Here is a 12,849-nt window from a genome sequence, read left to right on the forward strand (position 1 = left end):
GCGCTGGAGTTCAGAACATCTGTCACTACCTGTTTTTTTAAATTTCACGTGAGTTGACTATACACGTACATTGGGTGATCTCCGGATGAGTGCAATTGAACTAGCTGAGGGTGTCAGGTTAATTGGCTAGCTTTCTGCCTTAATCCAACCATTTCATTCATTCATGCACTTTCGAATCATACAGATGCAAATAGAGGAACTAGTTTAGACACTTACCTGTAAGTCGACGTGCTGCTTGGTTCTTTTTGCTGTTGCATGCTCATATTCCATTGCTGCATACTTGGATCCCTTATGCTATATGATTTTTGTTGTCTACTATGTGGCTATTTTTCTTGTGCAGGTATCCTCTGGCTGGATCTAAGCTGCAGAAGTTTGCTTCATCCTTCAGATTTGCACCCTTATGTTGTTGATGCTGAATTTTTACAAGACAACAACTTGTTTTCTCCATAGCTCCCAAACAATAGATCGGATTGACCTGAAACTTTTTGAGCATGCTTCTATCATCGGTATGCACCTCCCATAGCAAAATTGTGGTCAATGGATGCACGGATATCGAGAAAAAATGAAAATGGCTGAAGATGACAGAGGTCAATTTCTCGGAAACCATGCACTGGAATTGGCTGAAACTGCTTTGGTAGGTTACTATCACCTATATGCATCTCCCCATGAAATAGGTTTTGGAATGGATGCATGGATATGGAGAAAATGCAAAAATGGCTGAAGGTGATGGAGGCTGATTTCTCATAAACTGTGCACTGAAATTGGTTGAAATTGCTCAGGAATGTTACCATCATCCCTATACAACTCCCCATTAAACAGTTTTTTAAATGGATGCACGGTTTTCAAGTTAGGGAAAAAACAAATTTCTATTCTATAATTTTTTGTTTCGAAGCATTCTACAGGTTTTTTTGCGCAATAAGAAAAATGAGTTTGGGGTGTGATGCAGGCATGGAAATGATGGAAGAGGGGTTTGAAGACTGTAGGAGGATTTATAAATCCTTTATGAAGCTTCCATGTTTGCCAAACTGCTTTTTAAAATTCATTTCTAGCTTTATGTAATTTCTACAGGGACTTCCTGTAGCAAACACAGTTTTCAGTAAGGAAGCACAATGAGGTGGAAAAAATAATGGAGAAGGGTGAGGGATGGAAACATGGATGTTTACAGGCCTCATGGACAGATTCCCAACCTTTGAGTCCTCTTCGGAGATCAATTTTGGCTTATTTGCAGGTTCAACAGAAACTTCCTGTAGAAGACACAAAACTTCCTGTAGAACCTCCTCGTTTTGTGCGATCCTCCTAACCTGCAATATCCTTCCTGCAACCTACAATTATTCAATAGAAATTAGCTTTATTTTTTCTTTTTCTATGTTCTTCTTTCTTTTTCTCTTTTTTTTTAAAACAACTAGGGCGCCTCATGGAGGTTTTCACCCTAATTGCCTGCCCTGGGCGCCTCTAAGGGAGGTTTTCACCCAGGGATCTTATTCTCTTTTCTTTTCTCTTCTTTCCAACCCATTGACCACCTCATGGAGGTTTTCAATCAATGAGCCAATCTGAGGTGCCTCCGAGGAGGTTTTCACCTTAGATTTTTATTTTCCTCTTATTTTCATTTTTTCTTTTTTCCTTTTTTTTTCTACCCTACCCTACTTGAAAAAAAAAATCATTTTCAAGTATAAGAATACTTCCAATGGAGCCATGTGCACATCGAGATGATAGACAAAATGATGTGGAGGCTTGAAATGCATGCTTTGACAGGTATCCAGATTTCAGAGACCAAATGATTTGACTTTGAAGGGATCAAACATAGCTGAGGAAGAGAATACTGCTGCAACTTAGTGACCGTCTGGAACCATATCTCAATATAGCTCTGATATCCTTGGTCCTTTTGCTGATCTGGATCATTCTTCATGTCACCTTCTACCATGACCTTCGCGTCTTCCTCTTTTTGCTGATTTTTCTCTTGAATACATGGAGGATTTGATTCTGATATCTGATTCTGATGTCTTCTCTTCATCAAGTGCAGCCCACGGTTCTTTGATCTCCTCTTTTGAATCTTCTTTTATTGGATGCGGTCCTTCAATGCTGTCAATGTAATCTCTTTCTTGCAATACTCTTCCTGAGCTATGGTGAATATCATTGAGCTCAAGAGGAGTTGTTTGGAAATTTTGTGCCTCAGCATTGTAATTGGGTTGAGCTACTCCAATGTGCGTGCTTGGAAATGGTGGTACGGGTAGTTGAGTGGCGGTGTATATTTGAGATGAATGTGGATGGGGTTGTGGTTGGGCAGGTGGTGGAGGCAAAGGAGCGGGAGGAGAGTTGTACTGGGGCCTCCACCCCTGATGAGGTGCATTCTAATGAGGCCGTGGCTGAGCGTAGGGATGAAATGGATGAGCAGCTAGTTGGGCATAATATGGAGATGTGAAGGACAAAGGAGGAGGTGTGGACCAGGAAGGATGATTAGGGGAACCCCAAGAAGGCATGGAAGTGGCTTGATAGGGGTTGTAATAGGTCTGGGATGTACCTTGCATTCCCTGCTGGTAAGGTATGGGTCCATGTGGCCTCCTTTGGTTCATATAATAGGGTGGTTCAGTGGCTCCTTTAGCCCTCTGATATGCAGCTTTAATTTTGGGTGAGGAGGGGCACTGATTCGTAGGATGGTCTCTTTCACAGACAAAACACACTTCTATGGAGTGCAATGGACATTCGTTCCTAGGATGCTTTCTAGTGCACCTAGGACAAAAGATGGCCAAAGCCCTCTTGGCTTCCTCTTGCTTCCTTTGGATCCGCAAGGTATCCATTTGCATGGCAAGAAACTGCCTCACCTCGCTCTTGAAATCTTCCATCTGATTTGCAAATTCATTTTTGGATAAGGTATTGCTCCCAACATTTCTGTTTGTAGCCATTTGCTCCAGAGGAATGTTTTCTTCTTCTTCTCCCCTAGAGGTTCTTCAAATATGTCTTGCTGTCCACCTAGGGGTTCTTCTTAATCACAACCATCGAAGAAGAGAGAAGGTTGGCTGTGTGAAGTAGTGGGGGTGTTGTGCAAACATTTTTTTGACTTATCTCTACTCCTACAAGGCATGAAAGGAAATATTTTTGGTTGATTTTTTTTTCTTTTTTTTCTACTTGTACCTACAAAAACTAAAATAGATTGAACTGCAACTAACTATCTTGCTGAAATGAAAATGCGGAATTGAAATGAAAGCAGGAAAGGACTAATCTATTTTGCTGAAATGAAATTGCAGGAATGAAATGCTAGGCTATGCTTGCAGAATTGAAATTGCGGAATTGAAATGCTAATCTATGAAAGCAGGAAATGCTAATCTACTTTTGTGGAAATGAAATTGCAGAATGGAAATGAAACAATCTACTCTACACTTGCTGAAATAAACTACTTAGCAGAAGGTTGTAGTAGAAAATAGAAGAAAAGCAGCAATCACCAGTACTCTGATGCTTCCCCAGCAACAGCACCAAAAAGATGGTGGGCTCCAATATTGCATCAATAATGTTGCAACTCCTAGGGCTCCCTTCTTTACTTTTATCAACCTGGTAGTTCGTAACAAACTTGGAAGCGACGGTGCTATATGCACAGGTACTAGCTCTTACTGTAGGCTATCACTTGATCAGCTGGCACAAGTTCACTAGGAGCTCAAGCCAACTTCTATGAGCTCTCAGAAGAATCTTTTAATCATGATGGAAGAAATCTAATCTCAAAAGGGCTATTCTACTTGCAGAAAGAAGATGAAAGCTGAAAGGAAACGCAAACCCTAGCAAACCCTAGTTTTACCCATTAACCCTACTGGTGCAGGAAAAGAGATGAAAGCTGCCGAAATGGATTCCATTGACTCTTGGAAAGGTAAAATGCATGTGACTAAGCTACTTCTGAAGTAAAATCTGAAAACAACATCTTTTTGTATTCTTGAGTAATCTTGCAGAATTATTATGCATGTGCTTTAACTGTTTTTGGCTGTGCAGAGGTTGATTGGCGAAAGGAAATGGAGCGGGCACTTGTAGGAGGTTGGGAAGGTTAGAAGAGGGCCTAAGGGGTCCCTAGAACCCTTCCATAGAGTTTCACAGCGATCAGATCTCGAGAAACTGCTCACGTGATCTTCTACAGGAAGTCTGCAGGGGTTCTACAGGATGTTCTACAGGAAGTTCTACAGGAACAGGCTGAAAATGATTTTTGAAGGTTTGGAGGAGGAAAAATGGTGGGAAAGAGGAAATGAAAGTTGGATGAGGGTGTTAGAGGGTCTAGGACTCTGTCAATGAAGATCAAACATGAAGGTGATGGCCGGATTGGTTCAAAGGATAAGAAAGTGATTTTGCACAAAAACGTAGAAATTAGGGTTAATTGGGAAAGTGTGGCAAATGGAGGGAAGAAATCTGGAAGTTGGGGTTGGAGCAGGTTGTATGATGAAGGAAGGATAGGCAGGGATGTATTACAGGTGATCTGCACACTATTTCTTAAAACTAATCAAACAAGGACTATGCAAACCAAAGATCTAGCTATCTTGACCTAATTTGACTTAGAAACCCAGCAACCATGATGAACAGAACTTTATTGGTAGAAAATCATGTAAGATAACTATGAAAACTAAGCAAGAATAGATCTACGCATATAATCACAACTGGTATCAACTTTTACAACTGAGAATCTAACACTAGCAATTGCATGAAGAAGCAAGAACAACGTTTTTGTGGCAGCAAGGACACCTTGGTCTCAACTCATGGTCCCGAGGAGGGAGAGGTGAGATCAAGGGTTGCTTGATGGCCTTTTTCGAATATATTTTCTGTTACCAACCTATCAAATCAACCTGAACATGAAAAGCTATTTCAATCATCAAAAGCAACCTAAATAACAAAGCAATATGTTAATCTAAGTAACAGAAATTATTCTAGGAATGCAGCAAAGACACATAAAAGTACACAAAGGAGGTACTGGGCACTTGGGTTGGGCCCAACCCCAAGAGCTACAACCTCCTAAGAAAGATCAGAGCTGGTGCAAAGCTAGATTCATCTTTATTGATCAATAAATAATAGTTACATCCCAAAAACTGTCTACAAGAAAAATCTCGAAAATGTGCTGAAATGCAGAGCTAACCTACTAACTAAAATCGAACTAACATCTGACTACAATCTGACTAAAAACTGACTAACATCTGCCTAAAAAATGACTAACTGGAATGAGGCCCTAAGCCTTCTTATTTATACAAATTGAGGACCCCAACAGTCCTCCTAAACTTTAGGGACTCGGCTGCCAAAACTTGCAGTTAACAGCAATCCTACTTGACTTGCTTGGCTGCCCCTTGTGCTCCGAGTTTTTGATGGAGAATTCGAGGTAAGGGCTCATAAATGAAGGGGACACCTTCCTACAAATCCTCTCCACGAATTTGGCTGCCAAGTGCTCATTTAAACCTTTGATTTTGTCTCAAAATTGACCAAAAATCTGCATAAAGCACACATTAGACTTGTTGGCATAATGACTAACCCAATTCACTCTATTAGCATAAATATAATCAAAAACATGCAATAAACTAATGATAATGGTGGATTAAGTCGAATTAGGATGCTGAATGAGCCCATATAATTACCCATTTCTGGGGCTCATCAGGGACCAAATCCCTTGATTTAAGGGGGAATCTTCATGTGGGGCGCCAATCCTCAAATAACTCAAGTGGATGAGGTGTAGTTAGGTGTGAACATACACTTAGATGTCTAAATATTTTAGGAAAGTGGTTGGACCAATATTTCCATAATATTAAGCCTTTAAAGGCAAAAAACAAGGAAAAGTTGGTCCACCAAGCTAGTTTACCAAAAACCAAATGTGAACATGATTTTTAGTGCATGTGGCTAAGTCAAAGATACTTAGGCTAAAAAATAAATTTAGATGTTAGGATTATATTCCAATAGAGTGAGCTCAAGGATATTTCTTGAGGGAGTTTCATGTCAAGCTATATTCATCCCACCCAAGATATTAGAAGACTTTGGTAGAATTCAAGAAGTTCTATCATTGGCTGAACTTGAAGTGCTTATATTATCAATAGGTGAAAGAAAAGTGTAAGAATCTAGCTAGTTTGTTGCAGCCTATTCTGATTCCAGAATGGAAATGGGAGGTCATTTCCATGGAATTCATTATAGGTTTGTTGAGTACATCAAAGCAAAATGATTCCATCATGATTTTGGTTGACAGATTGAGCAAGGTCACTCACTTCATTGCAATGAAGTCTACTAATTCAGTTAGTGAGGTAGCTCAAATATTCATCAGGGAGATAGTGAGATTGCATGGTGTTCCCAAGAAGATTATATCAAATAGAGATGGAAAGTTCACTTCCAAGTTTTAGAATGAGTTTTTTGCAGTCTTGGGGACAAAGTTAGCTTTCAATACAACTTATCATCCACAGACAAATGGAGAGATAGAGAGGGTTAACACGATTCTTGAGGATATGTTGAGCATGTATGTCATGCATCAACAGAGGAAGTGGGAGGAGTATCTTACACTGATGGAGTTTTCTTATAATAATGGTTATCAGGAGCCCTTAAGGATGAGTCCATCTGAGGCTCTTTATGGGTAGAGTTGCAATACTCCTATCAGCTGGAGTGATCCAGTGAACATGGTACTGATTCGACCAGATATGTTGGCTAAGATGGAACAAGAGATGCAATTTATCAGAAGGAGTTTAAAGGTAGCACAGGATATACAAAAGAGTTATGCAATTCAACGTATATCATTCATTGAGTTTCAGTTTTAGGTTAGGGAGCATGTGTACTTGTGCATCAAGCCTAAGAGGAAATCCTTGAGGATTGGGTCATGTGCAAAGATGGCACCTCGGTATTGTGGGCCTTTTGAGATCCTCGAGAGGATTGGACTAGTGGCCTACCAATTTGCACTGCCGCCAACAATGAAATTCCATGATGTTTTCCATGTTTCATTGCTTAAGAGATATGTCCAGAATGTTGATCATGTGATTGATTGGTTTGTATTGCAGGTGGAAGTAGAGGGAGAATTCCAGCCAAAACCTCAATTCATTTTGCAGCGGAAATATCTCATGCTCCAAAACCAAGCAATCAAGCAAGTTAAAATGTAGAAGCACTTTGGTCCCAATGAAGCTACATGGGATATGTTTGATTAGATGCAAGCTTTGTATCCTTCCTTATTTGTTGAGTGAGTAGATTTGTTTGGTTTATATGTTTTGGTTTATATTTATATATGCATATGTGTATTGTAAATACTACAATGAGTTGTGTTATAAAGCTCCAATAAGCAATTTGTTGTAAACACTACATCAAGTTGTGTTATAAAGAGCTATTAAGTTGTATCATGTTCATGGTTTCAGGAGTTTGGTATGATGAAAATGTTTCAATGAGTTGTGGTACAAAGCTCCATGGGCAACATGGTTTGTTCATTATAAGTGTCATTTAACACCAAGGACGGTGTTCCCCCCAAGGGGGAGGGGTTTGTAACAACCCCTGGTTGATTTTCCATCTAAATAAAATAAGACCAAGGTCATGGGACACATATTCTAAGCTGAATGGTGGGAAAAACATTATAGTGGGCATCACTTGTAGTATCTTTTATGTCTATGGAAATTGGAGAAGGCATTGGAAAAGGAAAAGAGGAAATAATTGGCATTTAGTTATAAAAAGAAAGGAAAATACGAGAAAAGGAAGGTGAAGAGACACAAATTTTCATGTAAGGGAAATTAGAGTAAAAATGAAGGAAAATGAAGAAAAATGAGACATTGACAATAAAAGGGCATCAGCGAATCATATCACAACTTTTGGTTAGTTCAGTTTTGGCTCTCTCCTTTCATTCTCTCTCATACACTCTCACACACTTAGAGAATTCTTGGAGCATTCTAGTAATCACTTGGATTGGAGAAAGAAATCAAAGGAAAGAAAGGAAGTGGAACGAGACAGTTCAATCAACAGTTACAAAAGGCTTACTTTGCAGGTAACAAGCTACATGTGTGATCTCCTTGCTAATTTTTGGATGCATGGTATATGCATGTGGTTCCTTAGTTATGTGTTGTCATTTGCATGGAGATTTTCCTTGAGTGACAATGGTTTTAGCCTTGCCTTACCATTTCCTAGATAGCCATTGATCCAGGTGGATGTTGGTGGCCACCTACCTATTCCACTTGGACCCCCACCACTATCTCTTTCAGTTTTTTAGTTTCCTTAATTGTAGCACAATTTACTATTTTTGGCAATTTTTCAGGTCATGCACTTCCAGAGCTGTTTTGAGGCCCTAAACGTCGTTTTTTGGGAAAACTGAGGCCAACATCAACCATAAACCAATGTTGGCCACTCAAAATTTGTAGTCCTTGTATATATATTTATAACAAGGTATTTTTCGCGCCAAACGAAGATCGTATGCCAAAGTTACGACCTCGAGAAGTTGATGTATCAATTTTGCCCAAGCAGGGCCCATAGTTTTGGTGCTTCATCTCCTAGGGTTAGGTTTTTGGATGTTTAGGGTTTTCCATTATTTCTCAATAATAAATAGGCCTTCGAGCCTCATTGTAAAATAGTTCAGAGGCATGTAGCTGCCACATATCTTCTCAGAGATAAGCTACCATTGCCCGAGCTAGTCTTATTTCCATTTTGTTTGTAAGCATATTTCATTATTTGATATTAATGAAATGAAGTGTTATTTCTACTACATCTCTGTATTTATGGTTATATCTGTAATTTTTTGCATTCATGTTTAAGTTTGAATCATCCATGGTGCAGTGGGTTCCCGGTTTTGGTTTTCTGATTAGTTCTCTGGTTTCCTATAATTGTGGGTTGGAACAAATTCTCTAGGTCCTTGAAACAACTTGGGTTCCTTGGAGTTTGTGGGTTGAGTTACTAGTCCCTGAAGCTTGTTGGTTGGGACAAACTCTCTAGAGCCTTGAAACAACTCAGGTTCCTTGGAGGTTGTGGGTTGAGTTACTAGTTCCTAGAGCCCTACACAGCTTGGATAGAGACCAATTTGGTTGATGTTAGTGATTTTTGGACTATATAGGTGAGATCATTGTGCTTGACGGTTGAGGTGGTTTGGCCTTTGGAAGTAATGTTTGGTTCTATGTTGGTTTAACCCTTATGATCCCACATTCATGCTTGGAATATGGCGCGGAGGTGATTGGCTGAAAGAGAGATTTGGTTTAGCCCAATTTATGGTTAGGTGGTACGTGCAAGTCCCTAACTTAGTTGGCATTTTCATATGTTAATATGAACTATTTTCCTATTGTGATATATGAGCCCTTGTACTGGTTATTATGGTGATTTTATGTCTGATTTTTCATGGTTTCTATTTTTGTTATATGTTTGGTTTTATGATGTTCTCTAGTTATGGCTCTTGTTTATGATATGATAAGTTAAGGGATGGCTGATGAATGCATGGGATAACAAGTGTTATTAAATCTATCTTGAGAGGGCTTTGAGCCTTCTTGGTGATTCTCATATGGAGTTCATAAATTTATGATTATATATGCATTTGTGGCCTGTAGCTTATATGTTTGTCATGAGTTTGACGAAATGTCTATCTTGCATTAGGCATGTATTGGTCAAGATTTGTGTCAAGTTCTATTTTTTTACCATTTCTATCCTTATTGACATGATTCTAGAAAGTTACAGACAGTTCTAGGCAGTGGTCTAGAGGCTAGCCAAAAAAAGTGTCATAGATTTCATGATTGCATGCACTGAACTAAGGAATTTGGGTCATAACCATTGGCATCCAGGTCTATGCATGCATTTATAGCCTCCCAACTGCATGCATGCAGTGTTATGGGTGTGGTTGGGGAGTTTCTGTTGTGAAAAAGGGTTCCAGCTGAGGGATTGATAACCTGGGGTGGTTTGTAGGCTCTTGAGTGGTTTGTAGTCCTTGAGGGATGGTTGTAAGTTGTCAGTTAGTTATCCCCAGTTCCATAACTATAACTTGGAGGTTGGGTCATATCATAGTGACACTCAGCTCATGTTTGCCCTAGAGAGCTTGTAAAAGTGGGTAAATGTGGGAGGAGGTGTTACATCATATATGACATAATTTGTTAGGCCGTGAGGAATAATCTACCAGGATTTCCTCCATGGATGCCAGGTATGTTACTCCCTCCAAACCCTAAATGAAAAACAAAATTCTTTATTATCATATATACACACACATACACACACACACACATTTAAAAAAATATTTTTAAATAATTATTATTAATTTTATTTTTTAAATGAAAAAAATCAATATATAATTTCTATATTCATACATATATAAAATACGATTATGAAATACAATAAGTTAGGTTCCCTACCATTAGATATAAAACATTATGATAGTAAATGTTCAACCTCCCCATGTTTACCAATAAGGAAAAAATTACATAAATGTTGATTAATGTCATTACACACAATGTATTTAAAAGATCGTTGCATAAATTATATGAATTTCAACAACTTATGCATAGATCCTTGACAAATAATTCTGACATGTAACCATAAATCATTCAATCAAAAAGATTTGCAACCCAAATCTACATAAATGTTGATTGATGTTATTACACACAATGCATCTAAAAGGTCTTTGCATAAGTTATGTGAATTTCAACTTATGCATAGATCCTTGAAAAATAATTCTGACATGCAAACCTAAATTGTTCAATCAAAACGATTTGCAACCCAAATCCATGACCATTGAAGAGTGATTCACCATGAAACATAAGTGGGAGATAATTGTGACCCATCCATGCTGCATAAATTGTAAAATATCTCTTTTTTCATTCTATTTCTCTTCATGGACAAAGGTGACTTGAAAAAATGTTATAACTAATTGATAGGTCTAAGTATGGAATATGTTAAAGTTATGTCATGTGATTTCCATCCAATGATAGTTTCAATGCATGACATTGGTATTATGTACATTATTTATAATTTAAAATGTGGTGTTATTATTTAGTAAAAGAAAATATCATTATAGTTTATATAAGGTTTAGTTTTTATCCCGTTATAAATCCAAATCTTATGGAGAAAATTTGAGGGTGGCAACAAATCAAAAGGATATAAAAACTATTTAAAAAAAAAATCAAAAAGTGTTTAAACTTGAGAGAGGATTTAAGTGAATTAAATTAGTGTTTTTTTTAATTAAACCATTACAAAACAATATTTCTTTCAACCACCCAAGCTGTCTTCCATTGACATTCTGCTATATTTTATTAATTACAATATTTAATTATTATAACTATAAATAATTTGTATTCGTTAAAATATTATTCTACTATTTAATAATAATATGTTAATTATAGAAATAATTGTTATTATGTGGCAACACCAACATAGACAAGACATAGGTCTACACTAACATAATGCATTATGGCAATTCTACCATACTGTGAAAATGTCATGATAATGATGTACCACTTGTCTATACATAGAAAATAAACAAGGTAGACATGTTGTAGAAGGACATGCATCCAACATTGAGATGACACTAGTATGATGTATAATTTGTCTTGAGATGACATGGACAAGATGTGAAATTTGTCTTCATGTCAAATAGCTAACATAAAAGACAAAGTTGTATCATGATAATGATGCAATATCAATACATAATTGATGCACTTGAAAAACATTTAAAAATAGATGTCACAAAATCAATGTTTGTGTCACCCTACCTATCTATTCCTAATATAAATTTAAAAAGGGGGTCCTCCTCATTTCAGTTTCACATGAGCCTTTAGGACAAAGCTTGAAGGACCTAAATGGGATTTATGGGTCACTTCATAAGAGTAGGCAAGGTAGATTTGTGGGGCATCATAGATCTATTAGATTCCAAGGTAAGTATTTTTTCTTATTTGCTCATAATTTCTTTTCAAATTTGCATATTTAAGCTAATATTTTGAAGGTAATTTGTTATGCTCTTAACCTGCAAAAAGATACCCAAATACAGAATATGCGAAGAAAGATACCCAGAACATAGAATAGTGAGAGACAACAGCAAATATTTTATTATTCAGAAAGCAATGTTCACTGGCCTCTTCGAGGGGGCAACCTCCAATAGAGCAGAGCTCGATACAAAAATAAGACACAATGCTCCTCACAGGGAGTCTCTATCCTTTATATATGACTCATACATGCAATACCATGGATCAATACCATAGGTTTTATTAATACCATCTATCTAATACCATGGCCCATTTGCAACTAACTGTGGTCCCGTCATTAATTGCAGGTTAACCACTTACAATTATTAATATGGGCTTTATTGACTCTTTACTATGACTCGATCCCACTACATAAATAAGGGGGTTAGGGTGGGACCCTAACATAATTTGGATCATATTTGGGTTTTATAATTTATTTGAAATAGGAAGAGGTTTGGGTTTTATGAATTTGCAAAAAAAAAATATTGGTTTTAAGGACTATCATATAACTCTTCATCTTCCTATGCTTTTATGCCTCTTTTATTTCATATACCTCTCTTTCTCCCACTCTACCTCCCTATTCCTCTTTTGCTTCTGCTTTCTTTTCATCTTAGTTTCCTCTCTTTTTCCCTTTATTTCTCCTTCCATTCCCTCTTCCTCTCCCACTCTATTTATTCCCCCCTCTTCTCCCTCTCTTCCTACTTTTCTTCTCTAGTTCCCTCCTCTTCCTCTTCCTTTTCTTCTTTCACTTATCCCTCCCCCCCTCTTCATTTTCCCTTACTCTCTCACTCTCCCTTTATTGAGGTAAGATACTCCAAATATTTTATTATTATCCATGATTCATTAGTGGATTTTCATATTCATCTTTTTATTCTTATAAGCCTATTTTGTTTTGATCTCTAAGCTCACCAAATTTTTGAGGGATATTATCACTACCCTCATCTTAAGGGGCATATATCCCATT

This window comes from Pinus tabuliformis, chromosome J (assembly GCF_031772625.1).
Source record: "Pinus tabuliformis cultivar Carrire ecotype Pingquan chromosome J, CPIR1, whole genome shotgun sequence".
Classification (NCBI taxonomy): Eukaryota; Viridiplantae; Streptophyta; class Pinopsida; order Pinales; family Pinaceae; genus Pinus; species Pinus tabuliformis.